The sequence below is a fragment of the Amblyomma americanum genome, chromosome 11 (genome assembly GCF_052857255.1).
Source record: "Amblyomma americanum isolate KBUSLIRL-KWMA chromosome 11, ASM5285725v1, whole genome shotgun sequence".
Classification (NCBI taxonomy): domain Eukaryota; kingdom Metazoa; phylum Arthropoda; class Arachnida; order Ixodida; family Ixodidae; genus Amblyomma; species Amblyomma americanum.
Genome location: NC_135507.1, coordinates 110,948,789 through 110,971,385, shown reverse-complemented (window position 1 = coordinate 110,971,385; position 22,597 = coordinate 110,948,789).

The following is a 22,597-nucleotide window of genomic DNA, read 5'->3' as shown; positions in this document are numbered from 1 at the left end:
CAAGCTGTTTTAGACCGAAACGAGCTTAATCAAAACACATCGGTTTTACAAGTGTTCCTCTGATACGCGTCAAAACTTTTTCTCTTATAACTGCGCGAAAAGCATGTATTCTTGCTTAATACAGCGAAACTAGCTGTTTAGACCGAAACGAGCTAAATCACAACACACCGGTTTTACAAGTGTTCCTCTGATACACGTCAAAACTTTTTCTCTTATAACTGCGCGAAAAGCATGTATTCGTGCTTAGTCCAACGAAACAAGCTGTTTTAGACCGAAACGAGGTAAATCTGAAAACATCGGTTTTACAAGTGTCCCTGTGACATGCCTTTAAAACTTTTTCTCTTATAACTGCGCGAAAAGCATGTATTCATGCTTAATACAACGAAACAAGCTGTTTTAGACTGAAACGAGGTAAATCTGAACACATCGGTTTTACAAGTGTCCCTGTGACACGCGTCAAAACTTTTTCTCTTATAACTGCGCGAAAAGCATGTGTTCTTGCTTAATACAGCGAAACAAGCTGTTTTAGACCGAAACTAGCTAAGTCTGAACACATCGGTTTTACAAGTGTCCCTGTGACACGCGTCAAAATTTTTTCTCTTATAACTGCGCGAAAAGCATGTATTCGTGCTTAATACACCGAAACAAGCTGTTTTGGACCGAAACGAGCTAAATCACAACACATCGGTTTTACAAGTGTTCCTCTGATACGCGTCAAAACTTTTTCTTCTATAACTGCGCGAAAAGCATGTATTCTTGCTTAAAACAACGAAACAAGCTGTTTTATACCAAAACGAGCTGTATCTGAACACATCGGTTTTACAAGTATCCACGTGATACTCGTCAAAACTTTTTTCTATTATAACTGCGCGAAAAGCATGTATTCGTGCTTAGTCCAACGAAACAAGCTGTTTTAGACCGAAACGAGGTAAATCTGAACACATCGGTTTTACAAGTGTCCCTGTGACAAGCCTTTAAAACTTTGTCTCTTATAACTGCGCGAAAAGCATGTATTCCTGCTTAATACAGCGAAACAAGCTGTTTTAGACCGAAACGAGCTAAATAACAACACATCGGTTTTACAAGTGTCTCTCTAAAAGGCGTCAAAACTTTTTCTTATATAACTGCGCGTAAAGCATGTATTCGTGCTTAAATCAACGAAACAAGCTGTTTTAGACATAAACGAGCTAAATCTGAACACATCGGTTTTACAAGTGTCCCTGTGACACGCGTCAAAATTTTTTTTCTTATAACTGCGCGAAAAGCATGTATTCTTGCTTAATACAACAAAACAAGCTGTTTTAGACCGAAACGAGCTAAATCACAACACATCGGTTTTACAAGTATTCCTCTGATAAGCGTCTAAACTTTTTCTCTTATAACTGCGCGAAAAGCATGTATTCGTGCTTAATACGACGAAACAAGCTGTTTTAGACCGAAACGAGCTAAATCACCACACATCGGTTTTACAAGTGTTCCTCTGATACGCGTCAAAACTTTTTCTCTTATAACTGCGCGAAAAGCATGTATTCGTGCTTAATACACCGAAACAAGCTGTTTTGGACCGAAACGAGCTAAATCACAACACATCGGTTTTACAAGTGTCTCTCTAATACGCGTCAAAACTTTTTCTCTTATAACTGCGCGAAAAGCATGTATTCTTGCTTAATACAACGAAACAAGCTGTTTTAGACCGAAACGAGCTTAATCAAAACACATCGGTTTTACAAGTGTTGATCTGATACGCGTCTAAACTTTTTCTCTTATAACTGCGCGAAAAGCATGTATTCGTGCTTAATACGACGAAACAAGCTGTTTTAGACCGAAACGAGCTAAATCTCATCACATCGGTTTTACAAGTGTTCCTCTGATACGCGTCAAAACTTTTTCTCTTATAACTGCGCGAAAAGCATGTATTCTTGCCTAATACAACGAAACAAGCTGTTTTAGACCGAAACGAGCTAAATCACAACACATCGGTTTTACAAGTATTCCTCTGATACGCGTCTAAACTTTTTCTCTTATAACTGCGCGAAAAGCATGTATTCGTGCTTAATACACCGAAACAAGCTGTTTTGGACCGAAACGAGCTAAATCACAACACATCGGTTTTACAAGTGTCTCTTTAATACGCGTCAAAACTTTTTCTTCTATAACTGCGCGTAAAGCATGTATTCGTGCTTAAATCAACGAAACAAGCTGTTTTAGACCGAAACGAGCTAAATCACCACACATCGGTTTTACAAGTGTTCCTCTGATACGCGTCAAAACGTTTTCTTTTATAACTGCGCGAAAAGCATGTATTCGTGCTTAATACAACGAAACAAGCTGTTTTAGACCGAAACGAGCTAAATTACAACACATCGGTTTTACAAGTGTCCCTGTGACACGCGTCAAAATTTTTTCTCTTATAACTGCGCGAAAAGCATGTATTCTTGCTTAATACAGCGAAACAAGCGGTTTTAGACCGAAACGAGCTTAATCACAACACATCGGTTTTACAAGTGTTCCTCTGATACGCGTCAAAACTTTTTCTTCTATAACTGCGCGAAAAGCATGTATTCTTGCTTAAAACAACGAAACAAGCTGTTTTATACCAAAACGAGCTGTATCTGAACACATCGGATTTACAAGTATCCACGTGATACTCGTCAAAACTTTTTTCTCTTATAACTGCGCGAAAAGCATGTATTCGTGCTTAGTCCAACGAAACAAGCTGTTTTAGACCGAAACGAGGTAAATCTGAACACATCGGTTTTACAAGTGTCCCTGACACGCCTTTAAAACTTTTTCTCTTATAACTGCGCGAAAAGCATGTATTCCTGCTTAATACAGCGAAACAAGCTGTTTTAGACCGAAACGAGCTAAATCACAACACATCGGTTCTACAAGTGTCTCTCTAATACGCGTCAAAACTTTTTCTTCTATAACTGCGCGTAAAGCATGTATTCGTGCTTAAATCAACGAAACAAGCTGTTTTAGACCGAAACGAGCTAAATCTGAACACATCGGTTTTACAAGTGTCCCTGTGACACGCGTCAAAATTTTTTCTCTTATAACTGCGCGAAAAGCATGTATTCGTGCTTAATACAGCGAAACAAGCTGTTTTAGACCGAAACGAGCTAAATCACAACACATCGGTTTTACAAGTTTTCCTCTGATACGCGTCAATACTTTTTCTCTTATAACTGCGCGAAAAGCATGTATTCTTGCTTAATACAACGAAACAAGCTGTTTTAGACCGAAACGAGCTAAATTAGAACACATCGGTTTTACAAGTATTCCTCTGATACCCGTCAAAACTTTTTCTTCTATAACTGCGCGAAAAGCATGTATTCTTGCTTAAAACAACGAAACAAGCTGTTTTATACCAAAACGAGCTGTATCTGAACACATCGGTTTTACAAGTATCCACGTGATACTCGTCAAAACTTTTTTCTCTTATAACTGCGCGAAAAGCATGTATTCGTGCTTAGTCCAACGAAACAAGCTGTTTTAGACCGAAACGAGGTAAATCTGAACACATCGGTTTTACAAGTGTTCCTCTGATACGCGTCAAAACTTTTTCTCTTTTAACTGCGCGAAAAGCATGTATTCGTGCTTAATACACCGAAACAAGCTGTTTTGGACCGAAACGAGCTAAATCACAACACATCGGTTTTACAAGTGTCTCTATAATACGCGTCAAAACTTTTTCTCTTATAACTGCGCGAAAAGCATGTATTCTTGCTTAATACAACGAAACAAGCTGTTTTAGACCGAAACGAGCTTAATCAAAACACATCGGTTTTACAAGTGTTGATCTGATACGCGTCTAAACTTTTTCTCTTATAAATGCGCGAAAAGCATGTATTCGTGCTTAATACAACGAAACAAGCTGTTTTAGACCGAAACGAGCTAAATCACAACACATCGGTTTTACAAGTATCCACGTGATACTCGTCAAAACTTTTTTCTATTATAACTGCGCGAAAAGCATGTATTCGTGCTTAGTCCAACGAAACAAGCTGTTTTAGACCGAAACGAGGTAAATCTGAACACATCGGTTTTACAAGTGTCCCTGTGACAAGCCTTTAAAACTTTTTCTCTTATAACTGCGCGAAAAGCATGTATTCCTGCTTAATACAGCGAAACAAGCTGTTTTAGACCGAAACGAGCTAAATAACAACACATCGGTTTTACAAGTGTCTCTCTAATACGCGTCAAAAGTTTTTCTTATATAACTGCGCGTAAAGCATGTATTCGTGCTTAAATCAACGAAACAAGCTGTTTTAGACCGAAACGAGCTAAATCAGAACACATCGGTTTTACAAGTGTCCCTGTGACACGCGTCAAAATTTTTTTTCTTATAACTGCGCGAAAAGCATGTATTCGTGCTTAATACACCGAAACAAGCTGTTTTGGACCGAAACGAGCTAAATCACAACACATCGGTTTTACAAGTGTCTAATACGCGTCAAAACTTTTTCTCTTATAACTGCGCGAAAAGCATGTATTCTTGCTTAATACAACGAAACAAGCTGTTTTAGACCGAAACGAGCTTAATCAAAACACATCGCTTTTACAAGTGTTGATCTGATACGCGTCTAAACTTTTTCTCTTATAACTGCGCGAAAAGCATGTATTCGTGCTTAATACGACGAAACAAGCTGTTTTAGACCGAAACGAGCTAAATCTGAACACCGGTTTTACAAGTGTCCCTGTGACACGCGTCAAAACTTTTTCTCTTTTAACTGCGCGAAAAGCATGTATTCGTGCTTAATACACCGAAACAAGCTGTTTTGGACCGAAACGAGCTAAATCACAACACATCGGTTTTACAAGTGTCTCTATAATACGCGTCAAAACTTTTTCTCTTATAACTGCGCGAAAAGCATGTATTCTTGCTTAATACAACGAAACAAGCTGTTTTAGACCGAAACGAGCTTAATCAAAACACATCGGTTTTACAAGTGTTGATCTGATACGCGTCTAAACTTTTTCTCTTATAAATGCGCGAAAAGCATGTATTCGTGCTTAATACAACGAAACAAGCTCTTTTAGACCGAAACGAGCTAAATCACAACACATCGGTTTTACAAGTATCCACGTGATACTCGTCAAAACTTTTTTCTATTATAACTGCGCGAAAAGCATGTATTCGTGCTTAGTCCAACGAAACAAGCTGTTTTAGACCGAAACGAGGTAAATCTGAACACATCGGTTTTACAAGTGTCCCTGTGTGACAAGCTCTTTAAAACTTTTTCTCTTATAACTGCGCGAAAAGCATGTATTCCTGCTTAATACAGCGAAACAAGCTGTTTTAGACCGAAACGAGCAAAATAACAACACATCGGTTTTACAAGTGTCTCTCTAATACGCGTCAAAAGTTTTTCGTATATAACTGCGCGTAAAGCATGTATTCGTGCTTAAATCAACGAAACAAGCTGTTTTAGACACGAAACGAGCCTAAATCAGAACACATCGGTTTTACAAGTGTCCCTGTGACACGCGTCAAAATTTTTTTTCTTATAACTGCGCGAAAAGCATGTATTCTTGCTAATACAACGAAACAAGCTGTTTTTAGACCGAAACGAGCTAAATCACAACACATCGGTTTTACAAGTATTCCCTCTGATTACGCGTCTAAACTTTTTCTCTTATAACTGCGCGAAAAGCATGTATTCGTGCTTATTACAGCGAAACAAGCTGTTTTAGACCGAAACGAGCTAAATCACAACACATCGGTTTTACAAGTGTTCCTCTGATACGCGTCAAAACTTTTTCTTCTATAACTGCGCGAAAAGCATGTATTCTTGCTTAAAACAACGAAACAAGCTGTTTTATACCAAAAGGAGCTGTATCTGAACACATCGGTTTTACAAGTATCCACGTGATACTCGTCAAAACTTTTTTCTATTATAACTGCGCGAAAAGCATGTATTCGTGCTTAGTCCAACGAAACAAGCTGTTTTAGACCGAAACGAGGTAAATCTGAACACATCGGTTTTACAAGTGTCCCTGTGACAAGCCTTTAAAACTTTTTCTCTTATAACTGCGCGAAAAGCATGTCTTCCTGCTTAATACAGCGAAACAAGCTGTTTTTAGACCGAAACGAGCTAAATAACAACACATCGGTTTTACAAGTGTCTCTCTAATACGCGTCAAAACTTTTTTCTTATATAACTGCGCGTAAAGCATGTATTCGTGCTTAAATCAACGAAACAAGCTGTTTTAGACCGAAACGAGCTAAATCTGAACACATCGGTTTTACAAGTGTCCTGTGACACGCGTCAAAATTTTTTTTCTTATAACTGCGCGAAAAGCATGTATTCGTGCTTAATACACCGAAACAAGCTGTTTTGACCGAAACGAGCTAAATCACAACACATCGGTTTTACAAGTGTCTCTCTAATACGCGTCAAAACTTTTTCTCTTATAACTGCGCGAAAAGCATGTATTCTTGCTTAATACAACGAAACAAGCTGTTTTAGACCGAACGAGCTTATCAAAACACATCGGTTTTACAAGTGTTGATCTGATACGCGTCTAAACTTTTTTCTCTTATAACTGCGCGAAAAGCATGTATTCGTGCTTAATACGACGAAACAAGCTGGTTTTAGACCGAAACGAGCTAAATCTCAACACATCGGTTTTACCAAGTGTTCCTCTGATACGCGTCAAAACTTTTTCTCTTATAACTGCGCGAAAAGCATGTATTCTTGCTTAATACAACGAAACAAGCTGTTTTAGACTGAAACGAGCTAAATCACAACACATCGGTTTTACAAGTGTCCCTGTGACACGCGTCAAATTTTTTTCTCTTATAACTGCGCGAAAAGCATGTATTCTTGCTTAATACAGCGAAACAAGCGGTTTTAGACCGAAACGAGCTTAATCACAACACATCGGTTTTACAAGTGTTCCTCTGATACGCGTCAAAACTTTTTCTTCTATAACTGCGCGAAAAGCATGTATTCTTGCTTAAAACAACGAAACAAGCTGTTTTATACCAAAACGAGCTGTATCTGAACACATCGGATTTACAAGTATCCACGTGATACTCGTCAAAACTTTTTTCTCTATAACTGCGCGAAAAGCATGTATTCTTGCTTAGTCCAACGAAACAAGCTGTTTTAGACCGAAACGAGGTAAATCTGAACACATCGGTTTTACAAGTGTCCCTGTGACACGCCTTTAAAACTTTTTCTCTTATAACTGCGCGAAAAGCATGTATTCCTGCTTATACAGCGAAACAAGCTGTTTTAGACCGAAACGATCTAAATCACAACACATCGGTTTTACAAGTGTCTCTCTAATACGCGTCAAAACTTTTTTCTTCTATAACTGCGCGTAAAGCATGTATTCGTGCTTAAATCAACGAAACAAGCTGTTTTAGACCGAAACGAGCTAAATCTGACACATCGGTTTTACAAGTGTCCCTGTGACACGCGTCAAAATTTTTTCTCTTATAACTGCGGCGAAAAGCATGTATTCGTGCTTAATACAGCGAAACAAGCTGTTTTAGACCGAAACGAGCTAAATCACAACACATCGGTTTTACAAGTATTCCTCTGATACGCATCTAAACTTTTTCTCTTATAACTGCGCGAAAAGCATGTATTCGTGCTTAATACAGCGAAACAAAGCTGTTTTAGACCGAAACGAGCTAAATCACAACACATCGGTTTTACAAGTGTTCCTCTGATACGCGTCAAAACTTTTTCTTCTATAACTGCGCGAAAAGCATGTATTCTTGCTTAAAACAACGAAACAAGCTGTTTTATACCAAAACGAGCTGTATCTGAACACATCGGTTTTACAAGTATCCACGTGATACTCGTCAAACTTTTTTCTCTTATAACTGCGCGAAAAGCATGTATTCGTGCTTAGTCCAACGAAACAAGCTGTTTTAGACCGAAAACGAGGTAAATCTGAACACATCGGTTTTACAAGTGTTCCTCTGATACGCGTCAAAACTTTTTCTCTTATAACTGCGCGAAAAGCATGTATTCGTGCTTAATACACCGAAACAAGCTGTTTTGGACCGAAACGAGCTAAATCACAACACATCGGTTTTACAAGTGTCTCTATAATACGCGTCAAAACTTTTTCTTATATAACTGCGCGTAAAGCATGTATTCGTGCTTAAATCAACGAAACAAGCTGTTTTGGACCGAAACGAGCTAAATCTGAACACATCGGTTTTACAAGTGTCCCTGTGACACGCGTCAAAATTTTTTCTCTTATAACTGCGCGAAAAGCATGTATTCTTGCTTAATACAACGAAACAAGCTGTTTTAGACCGAAACGAGCTAAATCACAACACATCGGTTTACAAGTATTCCTCTGATAAGCGTCTAAACTTTTTCTCTTATAACTGCGCGAAAAGCATGTATTCGTGCTTAATACGACGAAACAAGCTGTTTTAGACCCGAAACGAGCTAAATCACCACACATCGGTTTTACAAGTGTTCCTCTGATACGCGTCAAAACTTTTTCTCTATAACTGCGCGAAAAGCATGTATTTCGTGCTTAATACCCCGAAAACAAGCTGTTTTGGACCGAAACGAGCTAAATCCACAACACATCGGTTTTACAAGTGTCTCTATAATACGCGTCAAAACTTTTTCTCTTATAACTGCGCGAAAAGCATGTATTTCTGCTTAATACTAACGAAACAAGCTGTTTTAGACCGAAACGAGCTTAATCAAAACACATCGGTTTTACGTGTTGATCTGATACGCGTCTAAACTTTTTCTCTTATAACTGCGCCGAAAAAGCATGTATTCGTGCTTAATACGACGAAACAAGCTGTTTTAGACCCAAAATGAGCTAAATCTGAACACATCGGTTTTACAAGTGTCCCTGTGACACGCGTCAAAACTTTTTCTCTTTTAACTGCGCGAAAAGCATGTATTCTTGCTTAATACAGCGAAACTAGCTGTTTTAGACAGAAACGAGCTAAATCACCACACATCGGTTTTACAAGTGTTCCTCTGATACGCGTCAAAACTTTTCTCTTATAACTGCGCGAAAAGCATGTATTCGTGCCTTAATACAACGAAACAAGCTGTTTTAGACCGAAACGAGCTAAATGACCACACATCGGTTTTACAAGTGTTCCTCTGATACGCGTCAAAACTTTTTCTCTTATAACTGCGCGAAAAGCATGCATTCTTGCTTAATACAGAGAAACAAGCTGTTTTAGACCGAAACGAGCTAAATCACAACACATCGGTTTTACAAGTGTTCCTCTGATACGCGTCAAAAGTTTTTTCTCGTATAACTGCGCGAAAAACATGTATTCTTGCTTAATACAACGAAACAAGCTGTTTTAGACCGAAACGAGCTTAATCAAAACACATCGGTTTTACAAGTGTTCCTCTGATACGCGTCAAAACTTTTTCTCTTATAACTGCGCGAAAAGCATGTATTCTTGCTTAATACAGCGAAACTAGCTGTTTAGGACCGAAACGAGCTAAATCACAACACACCGGTTTTACAAGTGTTCCTCTGATACACGTCAAAACTTTTTTCTCTTATAACTGCGGCGAAAAGCATGTAATCGTGCTTAGTCCAACGAAACAAGCTGTGTTTTAGACCGAAACGAGGTAATCTGAAAACATCGGTTTTACAAGTGTCCCTGTGACATGCCTTTAAAACTTTTTCTCTTATAACTGCGCGAAAAGCATGTATTCATGCTTAATACAACGAAACAAGCTGTTTTAGACTGAAACGAGGTAAATCTGAACACATCGGTTTTACAAGTGTCCCTGTGACACGCGTCAAAACTTTTTCTCTTATAACTGCGCGAAAAGCATGTGTTCTTGCTTAATACAGCGAAACAAGCTGTTTTAGACCGAAACTAGCTAAGTCTGGAACACATCGGTTTTACAAGTGTCCCTGTGACACGCGTCAAAATTTTTTCTCTTATAACTTGCGAGAAAAAGCATGTATTCTTGCTTAATACAGCGCGACAAGCTGTTTAGACCGAAACGAGCTAAATCACAACACATCGGTTTTTCAAGTGTTCCTCTGATACGCGTCAAAACTTTTTCTCTTATAACTGCGCGAAAAGCATGTATTCGTGCTTAATACACCGAAACAAGTTGTTTTGGACCGAAACGAGCTTAATCACAACACATCGGTTTTACAAAGCGTTCCTCTGATACGCGTCAAAACTTTTTCTCTATAACTGCGCGAAAAGCATGTATTCTTGCTTAAAACAACCGAAACAAGCTGTTTTATACCAAAACGAGTTGTATCTGAACACATCGGTTTTACAAGTATCCACGTGATACTCGTCAAAACTTTTTTTCTATTATAACTGCGCGAACAGCATGTATTCGTGCTTAGTCCAACGAAACAAGCTGTTTAGACCGAAACGAGGTAAATCTGAACACATCGGTTTTACAAGTGTCCCCTGTGACACGCGTCAAAACTTTTTCTCTTATAACTGCGCCGAAAAGCATGTATTCTTGCTTAATACAGCGAAATTAGCTGTTTTAGACCGAAACGAGCTAAATCACCACACATCGGTTTTACAAGTGTTCCTCTGATACGCGTCAAAACTTTTTCTCTTATAACTGCGCGAAAAGCATGTATTCGTGCTTAATACAACGAAACAAGCTGTTTTAGACCGAAACGAGCTAAATCACAACACATCGGTTTTTACAAGGTGTCTCTCTAATACGCGTCAAAACTTTTTCTCTTATAACTGCGCGAAAGCATGTATTCTTGCTTAATACAGCGAAACTAGCTGTTTAGACCCAAACGAGCTAAATCACAACACACCGTTTTTACAAGTGTTCCTCTGATACGCGTCAAAACTTTTTCTTTTATAACTGCGCGAAAAGCATGTATTCGTGCTTAGTCCAACGAAACAAGCTGTTTTAGACCAAAACGAGGTAAATCTCAAAACATCGGTTTTACAAGTGTCCCTGTGACATGATTTTAAAACTTTTTCTCTATAACTGCGCGAAAAGCATGTATTCGTGCTAATACAACGAAACAAGCTGTTTTAGACCGAAACGAGGTAAATCTGAACACATCGGTTTTACAAGTGTCCCTGTGACTTGCCTTTAAAACTTTTTCTCTTATAACTGCGCTGAAAAGCATGTATTCGTGCTTAATACAACGAAACAAGCTGTTTTAGACCGAAACGAGCTAAATCTGAACACCGGTTTTACAAGTGTCCCTGTGACACGCGTCAAAACTTTCTCTTATAACTGCGCGAAAAGCATGTATTCTTGCTTAATGCAGCGAAACAAGCTGTTTTAGACCGAAACGAGGCTAAATCACAACACATCGGTTTTACAAGTTTTCCTCTGATACGCGTCAAAACTTTTTCTCTTATAACTGCGCGAAAAGCATGTATTCGTGCTTAATACAACAGAAACAAGCTGTTTTAGACCGAAACGAGCTAAATCACAACACACCGGTTTTACAAGTGTTCCTCTGATACGCGTCAAAACTTTTTCTCTTATAACTGCGCGAAAGCATGTATTCCTGCTTAATACAACGAAACAAGCTGTTTTAGACAGAAACGAGATAAATCACAACACATCGGTTTTACAGTGTCTCTCTAATACGCGTCAAAACTTTTTCTTCTATACCTGCGCGTAAAGCATGTATTCGTGCTTAAATCAACGAAACAAGCTGTTTTAGACCGAAACTAGCTAAGTCTGAACACATCGGTTTTACAAGTGTCCCTGTGACACGCGTCAAAATTTTTTCTCTTATAACTGCGCGAAAAGCATGTATTCTTGCTTAATACAGCGAAACAAGCTGTTTTAGACCGAAACGAGCTAAATCACAACACATCGGTTTTACAAGTGTTCCTCTGATACGCGTCAAAACTTTTTCTCTTATAACTGCGCGGAAAAGCATGTATTCGTGCTTAATACGACGAAACAAGCTGTTTTAGACCGAAACGAGCTAAATCACAACACACCGGTTTTACAAGTGTTCCTCTAATACGCGTCAAAATTTTTTTCTCTTATAACTGCGCGAAAAGCATGTATTCGTGCTTAGTCCAACGAAACAAGCTGTTTTAGACCGAAACGAGCCAAATCACAACACATCGGTATTACAAGTGTTCCACGTGATACTCGTCAAAACTTTTTCTCTTATTACTGCGCGAAAAGCACGTATTCTTGCTTAATAATACGAAACAAGGTGTTTTTGACCGAAAAGAGCTAAATCACCACACATCGGATTTACAAGTGTTCCTCTGATACGCGTCAAAACTTTTTCTCTTATAACTGCGCGAAAAGCATGTATTCTTGCTTAATACAACGAAACAAGCTGTTTTAGACCGAAACGAGCTTAATCAAAACACATCGGTTTTACAAGTGTTGATCTGATACGCGTCTAAACTTTTTCTCTTATAACTGCGCGAAAAGCATGTATTCGTGCTTATTACGACGAAACAAGCTGTTTTAGACCGAAACGAGCTAAATCTGAACACATCGGTTTTACAAGTGTTCCTCTGATACGCGTCAAAACTTTTTCTCTTATAACTGCGCGAAAAGCATGTATTCTTGCTTAAAACAACGAAACAAGCTGTTTTATACCAAAACGAGCTGTATCTGAACACATCGGTTTTACAAGTGTCATGTGATACGCGTCAAAACTTTTTCTCTTATAACTGCGCGAAAAGCATGTATTCGTGCTTAATACACCCGAAACAAGCTGTTTTGGACCGAAACGAGCTAAATCACAACACATCGGTTTTACAAGTGTCTCTCTAATACGCGTCAAAACTTTTTCTCTTATAACTGCGCGAAAAGCATGTATTCTTGCTTAATACAACGAAACAAGCTGTTTTAGACCGAAACGAGCTTAATCAAAACACATCGGTTTTACAAGTGTTGATCTGATACGCGTCTAAACTTTTTCTCTTATAACTGCGAGAAAAGCATGTATTCGTGCTTAATACGACGAAACAAGCTGTTTTAGACCGAAACGAGCTAAATCTCAACACATCGGTTTTACAAGTGTTCCTCTGATACGCGTCAAAACTTTTTCTCTTATAACTGCGCGAAAAGCATGTATTCTTGCTTAATACAACGAAACAAGCTGTTTTAGACCGAAACGAGCTAAATCACAACACATCGGTTTTACAAGTATCCACGTGATACTCGTCAAAACTTTTTTCTCTTATAACTGCGCGAAAAGCATGTATTCGTGCTTAGTCCAACGAAACAAGCTGTTTTGGACCGAAACGAGGTAAATCTGAACACATCGGTTTTACAAGTGTCCCTGTGACAAGCCTTTAAAACTTTTTCTCTTATAACTGCGCGAAAAGCATGTATTCCTGCTTAATACAGCGAAACAAGCTGTTTTAGACCGAAACGAGCTAAATAACAACACATCGGTTTTACAAGTGTCTCTCTAATACGCGTCAAAACTTTTTCTTATATAACTGCGCGTAAAGCATGTATTCGTGCTTAAATCAACGAAACAAGCTGTTTTAGACCGAAACGAGCTAAATCTGAACACATCGGTTTTACAAGTGTCCCTGTGACACGCGTCAAAATTTTTTCTCTTATAACTGCGCGAAAAGCATGTATTCTTGCTTAATACAACGAAACAAGCTGTTTTAGACCGAAACGAGCTAAATCACAACACATCGGTTTTACAAGTATTCCTCTGATAAGAGTCTAAACTTTTTCTCTTATAACTGCGCGAAAAGCATGTATTCGTGCTTATTACGACGAAACAAGCTGTTTTAGACCGAAACGAGCTAAATCACCACACATCGGTTTTACAAGTGTTCCTCTGATACGCGTCAAAACTTTTTCTCTTATAACTGCGCGAAAAGCATGTATTCGTGCTTAATACACCGAAACAAGCTGTTTTGGACCGAAACGAGCTAAATCACAACACATCGGTTTTACAAGTGTCTCTATAATACGCGTCAAAACTTTTTCTCTTATAACTGCGCGAAAAGCATGTATTCTTGCTTAATACAACGAAACAAGCTGTTTTAGACCGAAACGAGCTTAATCAAAACACATCGGTTTTACGTGTTGATCTGATACGCGTCTAAACTTTTTCTCTTATAACTGCGCGAAAAGCATGTATTCGTGCTTAATACGACGAAACAAGCTGTTTTAGACCGAAACGAGCTAAATCTGAACACATCGGTTTTACAAGTGTCCCTGTGACACGCGTCAAAACTTTTTCTCTTATAACTGCGCGAAAAGCATGTATTCTTGCTTAATACAGCGAAACTAGCTGTTTTAGACTGAAACGAGCTAAATCACCACACATCGGTTTTACAAGTGTTCCTCTGATACGCGTCAAAACTTTTTCTCTTATAACTGCGCGAAAAGCATGTATTCGTGCTTAATACAACGAAACAAGCTGTTTTAGACCGAAACGAGCTAAATGACCACACATCGGTTTTACAAGTGTTCCTCTGATACGCGTCAAAACTTTTTCTCTTATAACTGCGCGAAAAGCATGCATTCTTGCTTAATACAGAGAAACAAGCTGTTTTAGACCGAAACGAGCTAAATCACAACACATCGGTTTTACAAGTGTTCCTCTGATACCCGTCAAAACTTTTTCTCGTATAACTGCGCGAAAAGCATGTATTCTTGCTTAATACAACGAAACAAGCTGTTTTAGACCGAAACGAGCTTAATCAAAACACATCGGTTTTACAAGTGTTCCTCTGATACGCGTCAAAACTTTTTCTCTTATAACTGCGCGAAAAGCATGTATTCTTGCTTAATACAGCGAAACTAGCTGTTTAGACCGAAACGAGCTAAATCACAACACACCGGTTTTACAAGTGTTCCTCTGATACACGTCAAAACTTTTTCTCTTATAACTGCGCGAAAAGCATGTATTCGTGCTTAGTCCAACGAAACAAGCTGTTTTAGACCGAAACGAGGTAAATCTGAAAACATCGGTTTTACAAGTGTCCCTGTGACATGCCTTTAAAACTTTTTCTCTTATTACTGCGCGAAAAGCATGTATTCGTGCTTAATACAACGAAACAGGCTGTTTTAGACCGAAACGAGGTAAACCTGAACACATCGGTTTTACAAGTGTCCCTGTGACATGCCTTTAAAACTTTTTCTCTTATAACTGCGCGAAAAGCATGTATTCGTGCTTAATACAACGAAACAAGCTGTTTTAGACTGAAACGAGGTAAATCTGAACACATCGGTTTTACAAGTGTCCCTGTGACACGCGTCAAAACTTTTTCTCTTATAACTGCGCGAAAAGCATGTGTTCTTGCTTAATACAGCGAAACAAGCTGTTTTAGACCGAAACTAGCTAAGTCTGAACACATCGGTTTTACAAGTGTCCCTGTGACACGCGTCAAAATTTTTTCTCTTATAACTGCGCGAAAAGCATGTATTCTTGCTTAATACAGCGCGTCAAGCTGTTTTAGACCGAAACGAGCTAAATCACAACACATCGGTTTTACAAGTGTTCCCTGTGATACGCGTCAAAACTTTTTCTCTTATAACTGCGCGAAAAGCATGTATTCGTGCTTAATACACCGAAACAAGTTGTTTTGGACCGAAACGAGCTAAATCACAATACATCGGCTTTACAAGTGTCTCTCTAATACGCGTCAAAACTTTTTCTCTTATAACTGCGCGAAAAGCATGTATTCTTGCTTAATACAACGAAACAAGCTGTTTTAGACCGAAACGAGCTTAATGAAAACACACCGGTTTTACAAGTGTTCCTCTGATACGCGTCTAAACTTTTTCTCTTATAACTGCGCGAAAAGCATGTATTCGTGCTTAATACGACGAAACAAGCTGTTTTAGACCGAAACGAGCTAAATCTGAACACATCGGTTTTACAAGTGTCCCTGTGACACGCGTCAAAACTTTTTCTCTTATAACTGCGCGAAAAGCATGTATTCTTGCTTAATACAGCGAAATTAGCTGTTTTAGACCGAAACGAGCTAAATCACCACACATCGGTTTTACAAGTGTTCCTCTGATACGCGTCAAAACTTTTTCTCTTATAACTGCGCGAAAAGCATGTATTCGTGCTTAATACAACGAAACAAGCTGTTTTAGACCGAAACGAGCTAAATCACAACACATCGGTTTTACAAGTGTCTCTCTAATACGCGTCAAAACTTTTTCTCTTATAACTGCGCGAAAAGCATGTATTCTTGCTTAATACAGCGAAACTAGCTGTTTAGACCGAAACGAGCTAAATCACAACACACCGGTTTTACAAGTGTTCCTCTGATACGCGTCAAAACTTTTTCTCTTATAACTGCGCGAAAAGCATGTATTCGTGCTTAGTCCAACGAAACAAGCTGTTTTAGACCGAAACGAGGTAAATCTGAAAACATCGGTTTTACAAGTGTCCCTGTGACATGCCTTTAAAACTTTTTCTCTTATAACTGCGCGAAAAGCATGTATTCGTGCTTAATACAACGAAACAAGCTGTTTTAGACCGAAACGAGGTAAATCTGAACACATCTGTTTTACAAGTGTCCCTGTGACATGCCTTTAAAACTTTTTCTCTTATAACTGCGCGAAAAGCATGTATTCTTGCTTAATACAGCGAAACAAGCTGTTTTAGACCGAAACAAGCTAAATCACAACACATCGGTTTTACAAGTTTTCCTCTGATACGCGTCAAAACTTTTTCTCTTATAACTGCGCGAAAAGCATGTATTCCTGCTTAATACAACGAAACAAGCTGTTTTAGACCGAAACGAGATAAATCACAACACATCGGTTTTACAAGTGTCTCTCTAATACGCGACAAAACTTTTTCTTCTATAACTGCGCGTAAAGCATGTATTCGTGCTTAAATCAACGAAACAAGCTGTTTTAGACCGAAACTAGCTAAGTCTGAACACATCGGTTTTACAAGTGTCCCTGTGACACGCGTCAAAATTTTTTCTCTTATAACTGCGCGAAAAGCATGTATTCTTGCTTAATACAGCGAAACAAGCTGTTTTAGACCGAAACGAGCTAAATCACAACACATCGGTTTTACAAGTGTTCCTCTGATACGCGTCAAAACTTTTTCTCTTATAACTGCGCGAAAAGCATGTATTCGTGCTTAATACGACGAAACAAGCTGTTTTAGACCGAAACGAGCTAAATCACAACACACCGGTTTTACAAGTGTTCCTCTAATACGCGTCAAAACGTTTTCTCTTATAACTGCGCGAAAAGCATGTATTCGTGCTTAATACAACGAAACAAGCTGTTTTAGACCAAAACGAGCTAGATCGGTTTTACAAGTGTCCATGTGATACGCGTCAAAATTTTTTTCTCTTATAACTGCGCGAAAAGCATGTATTCGTGCTTAGTCCAACGAAACAAGCTGTTTTGGACCGAAACGAGCCAAATCACAACACATCGGTATTACAAGTGTTCCACGTGATACTCGTCAAAACTTTTTCTCTTATTACTGCGCGAAAAGCACGTATTCTTGCTTAATAATACGAAACAAGGTGTTTTTGACTTGAAAAGAGCTAAATCACCCCACATCGGATTTACAAGTGTTCCTCTGATACGCGTCAAAACTTTTTCTCTTATAACTGCGCGAAAAGCATGTATTCTTGCTTAATACAACGAAACAAGTTGTTTTAGACCGAAACGAGCTTAATCAAAACACATCGGTTTTACAAGTGTTGATCTGATACGCGTCTAAACTTTTTCTCTTATAACTGCGCGAAAAGCATGTATTCGTGCTTAATACGACGAAACAAGCTGTTTTAGACCGAAACGAGCTAAATCTGAACACATCGGTTTTACAAGTGTTCCTCTGATACGCGTCAAAACTTTTTCTCTTATAACTGCGCGAAAAGCATGTATTCTTGCTTAAAACAACGAAACAAGCTGTTTTATACCAAAACGAGCTGTATCTGAACACATCGGTTTTACAAGTGTCATGTGATACGCGTCAAAACTTTTTCTCTTATAACTGCGCGAAAAGATTGTATTCGTGCTTAATACAACGAAACAAGCTGTTTTAGACCGAAACGACCTAAATCACAACACATCGGTTTTACAAGTGTTCCTCTGATACGCGTCAAAACTTTTTCTCTTATAACTGCGCGAAAAGCATGTATTCGTGCTTAATACGACGAAACAAGCTGTTTTAGACCGAAACGAGCTAAATCTGAACACATCGGTTTTACAAGTGTCCTTGTGACACGCGTCAAAACTTTTTCTCTTGTAACTGCGCGAAAAGCATGTATTCTTGCTTAATACAGCGAAACAAGCTGTTTTAGACCGAAACGAGCTAAATCACAACACATCGGTTTTACAAGTTTTCCTCTGATACGCGTAAAAACTTTTTCTTTTATAACTGCGCGAAAAGCATGTATTCGTGCTTATTACAACGAAACAAGCTGTTTTAGACCGAAACGAGCTAAATCACAACACATCGGTTTTACAAGTGTCTCTCTAATACGCGTCAAAACTTTTTCTTCTATACCTGCGCGTAAAGCATGTATTCGTGCTTAATACAACAAAACAAGCTGTTTTAGACCGAAACAAGCTAAATCTGAACACATCGGTTTTACAAGTGTCCCTGTGACACGCGTCAAAACTTTTTCTCTTATAACTGCGCGAAAAGCATGTATTCCTGCTTAATACAGCGAAACAAGCTGTTTTAGACCGAAACGAGCTAAATCACAACACATCGGTTTTACAAGTGTCTCTCTAATACGCGTCAAAACCTTTTCTTCTATAACTGCGCGTAAAGCATGTATTCGTGCTTAAATCAACGAAACAAGCTGTTTTAGACCGAAACGAGCTAAATCTGAACACATCGGTTTTACAAGTGTCCCTGTGACACGCGTCAAAATTTTTTCTCTTATAACTGCGCGAAAAGCATGTATTCTTGCTTAATACAGCGAAACAAGCTGTTTTAGACCGAAACGAGCTAAATCACAACACATCGGTTTTACAAGTTTTCCTCTGATACGCGTCAAAACTTTTTCTCTTATAACTGCGCGAAAAGCATGTATTCTTGCTTAATACAGCGAAACAACTTGTTTTAGACCGAAACGAGCTAAATCACAACACATCGGTTTTACAAGTATTCTTCTGATACGCGTCAAAACTTTTTCTCTTATAACTGCGCGAAAAGCATGTATTCTTGCTTAATACAGCGAAACTAGCTGTTTAGACCGAAACGAGCTAAATCACAACACACCGGTTTTACAAGTGTTCCTCTGATACGCGTCAAAACTTTTTCTCTTATAACTGCGCGAAAAGCATGTATTCGTGCTTAGTCCAACGAAACAAGCTGTTTTAGACCGAAACGAGGTAAATCTGAAAACATCGGTTTTACAAGTGTCCCTGTGACATGCCTTTAAAACTTTTTCTCTTATAACTGCGCGAAAAGCATGTATTCGTGCTTAATACAACGAAACAAGCTGTTTTAGACCGAAACGAGGTAAATCTGAACACATCTGTTTTACAAGTGTCCCTGTGACATGCCTTTAAAACTTTTTCTCTTATAACTGCGCGAAAAGCATGTATTCGTGCTTAATACAACGAAACAAGCTGTTTTAGACCGAAACGAGCTAAATCTGAACACATCGGTTTTACAAGTGTCCCTGTGACACGCGTCAAAACTTTCTCTTATAACTGCGCGAAAAGCATGTATTCTTGCTTAATACAGCGAAACAAGCTGTTTTAGACCGAAACAAGCTAAATCACAACACATCAGTTTTACAAGTTTTCCTCTGATACGCGTCAAAACTTTTTCTCTTATAACTGCGCGAAAAGCATGTATTCCTGCTTAATACAACGAAACAAGCTGTTTTAGACCGAAACGAGATAAATCACAACACATCGGTTTTACAAGTGTCTCTCTAATACGCGTCAAAACTTTTTCTTCTATAACTGCGCGTAAAGCATGTATTCGTGCTTAAATCAACGAAACAAGCTGTTTTAGACCGAAACTAGCTAAGTCTGAACACATCGGTTTTACAAGTGTCCCTGTGACACGCGTCAAAATTTTTTCTCTTATAACTGCGCGAAAAGCATGTATTCTTGCTTAATACAGCGAAACAAGCTGTTTTAGACCGAAACGAGCTAAATCACAACACATCGGTTTTACAAGTGTTCCTCTGATACGCGTCAAAACTTTTTCTCTTATAACTGCGCGATAAGCATGTATTCGTGCTTAATACGACGAAACAAGCTGTTTTACACCGAAACGAGCTAAATCACAACACACCGGTTTTACAAGTGTTCCTCTAATACGCGTCAAAACTTTTTCTCTTATAACTGCGCGAAAAGCATGTATTCGTGCTTAATACAACGAAACAAGCTGTTTTAGACCAAAACGAGCTAGATCGGTTTTACAAGTGTCCATGTGATACGCGTCAAAATTTTTTTCTCTTATAACTGCGCGAAAAGCATGTATTCGTGCTTAGTCCAACGAAACAAGCTGTTTTAGACCGAAACGAGCCAAATCACAACACATCGGTATTACAAGTGTTCCACGTGATACTCGTCAAAACTTTTTCTCTTATTACTGCGCGAAAAAGCACGTATTCTTGCTTAATAATACGAAACAAGGTGTTTTTGACTGAAAAGAGCTAAATCACCACACATCGGATTTACAAGTGTTCCTCTGATACGCGTCAAAACTTTTTCTCTTATAACTGCGCGAAAAGCATGTATTCTTGCTTAATACAACGAAACAAGCTGTTTTAGACCGAAACGAGCTTAATCAAAACACATCGGTTTTACAAGTGTTGATCTGATACGCGTCAAAACTTTTTTCTCTTATAACTGCGCGAAAAGCATGTATTCTTGCTTAAAACAACGAAACAAGCTGTTTTATACCAAAACGAGCTGTATCTGAACACATCGGTTTTACAAGTGTCATGTGATACGCGTCAAAACTTTTCTCTTATAACTGCGCGAAAAGATTGTATTCGTGCTTAATACAACGAAACAAGCTGTTTTAGACCGAAACGAGCTAAATCACAACACATCGGTTTTACAAGTGTTCCTCTGATACGCGTCAAAACTTTTTCTCTTATAACTGCGCGAAAAGCATGTATTCGTGCTTATACGACGAAACAAGCTGTTTTAGACCGAAACGAGCTAAATCTGAACACATCGGTTTTACAAGTGTCCTTGTGACACGCGTCAAAACTTTTTCTCTTGTAACTGCGCGAAAAGCATGTATTCTTGCTTAATACAGCGAAACAAGCTGTTTTAGACCGAAACGAGCTAAATCACAACACATCGGTTTTACAAGTGTTCCTCTGATACGCGTAAAAACTTTTTCTTTATAACTGCGCGAAAAGCATGTATTCGTGCTTATTACAACGAAACAAGCTGTTTTAGACCGAAACGACTAATCACAACACATCGGTTTTACAAGTGTCTCTCTAATACGCGTCAAACTTTTTCTTCTATACCTGCGCGTAAAGCATGTATTCGTGCTTAATACAACAAAACAAGCTGTTTTAGACCGAAACAAGCTAAATCTGAACACATCGGTTTTACAAGTGTCCCTGTGACACGCGTCAAAACTTTTTCTCTTATAACTGCGCGAAAAGCATGTATTCCTGCTTAATACAGCGAAACAAGCTGTTTTAGACCGAAACGAGCTAAATCACAACACATCGGTTTTACAAGTGTCTCTCTAATACGCGTCAAAACTTTTTCTTCTATAACTGCGCGTAAAGCATGTATTCGTGCTTAAATCAACGAAACAAGCTGTTTTAGACCGAAACGAGCTAAATCTGAACACATCGGTTTTACAAGTGTCCCTGTGACACGCGTCAAAATTTTTTCTCTTATAACTGCGCGAAAAGCATGTATTCTTGCTTAATACAGCGAAACAAGCTGTTTTAGACCGAAACGAGCTAAATCACAACACATCGGTTTTACAAGTTTTCCTCTGATACGCGTCAAAACTTTTTCTCTTATAACTGCGCGAAAAGCATGTATTCTTGCTTAATACAACGAAACAAGCTGTTTTAGACCGAAACGAGCTAAATCACAACACATCGGTTTTACAAGTATTCCTCTGATACGCGTCTAAACTTTTTCTCTTATAACTGCGCGAAAAGCATGTATTCGTGCTTAATACAGCGAAACAAGCTGTTTTAGACCGAAACGAGCTAAATCACAACACATCGGTTCTACAAGTGTTCCTCTGATACGCGTCAAAACTTTTTCTTCTATAACTGCGCGAAAAGCATGTATTCTTGCTTAAAACACTGAAACAAGCTGTTTTATACCAAAACGAGATGTATCTGAACACATCGGTTTTACAAGTATCCACGTGATACTCGTCAAAACTTTTTTCTCTTATAACTGCGCGAAAAGCATGTATTCGTGCTTAGTCCAACGAAACAAGCTGTTTTAGACCGAAACGAGGTAAATCTGAACACATCGGTTTTACAAGTGTCCCTGTGACAAGCCTTTAAAACTTTTTCTCTTATAACTGCGCGAAAAGCATGTATTCTTGCTTAATACAGCGAAACAAGCTGTTTTAGACCGAAACGAGCTAAATCACAACACATCGGTTTTACAAGTTTTCCTCTGATACGCGTCAAAACTTTTTCTCTTATAACTGCGCGAAAAGCATGTATTCGTGCTTAATACGACGAAACAAGCTGTTT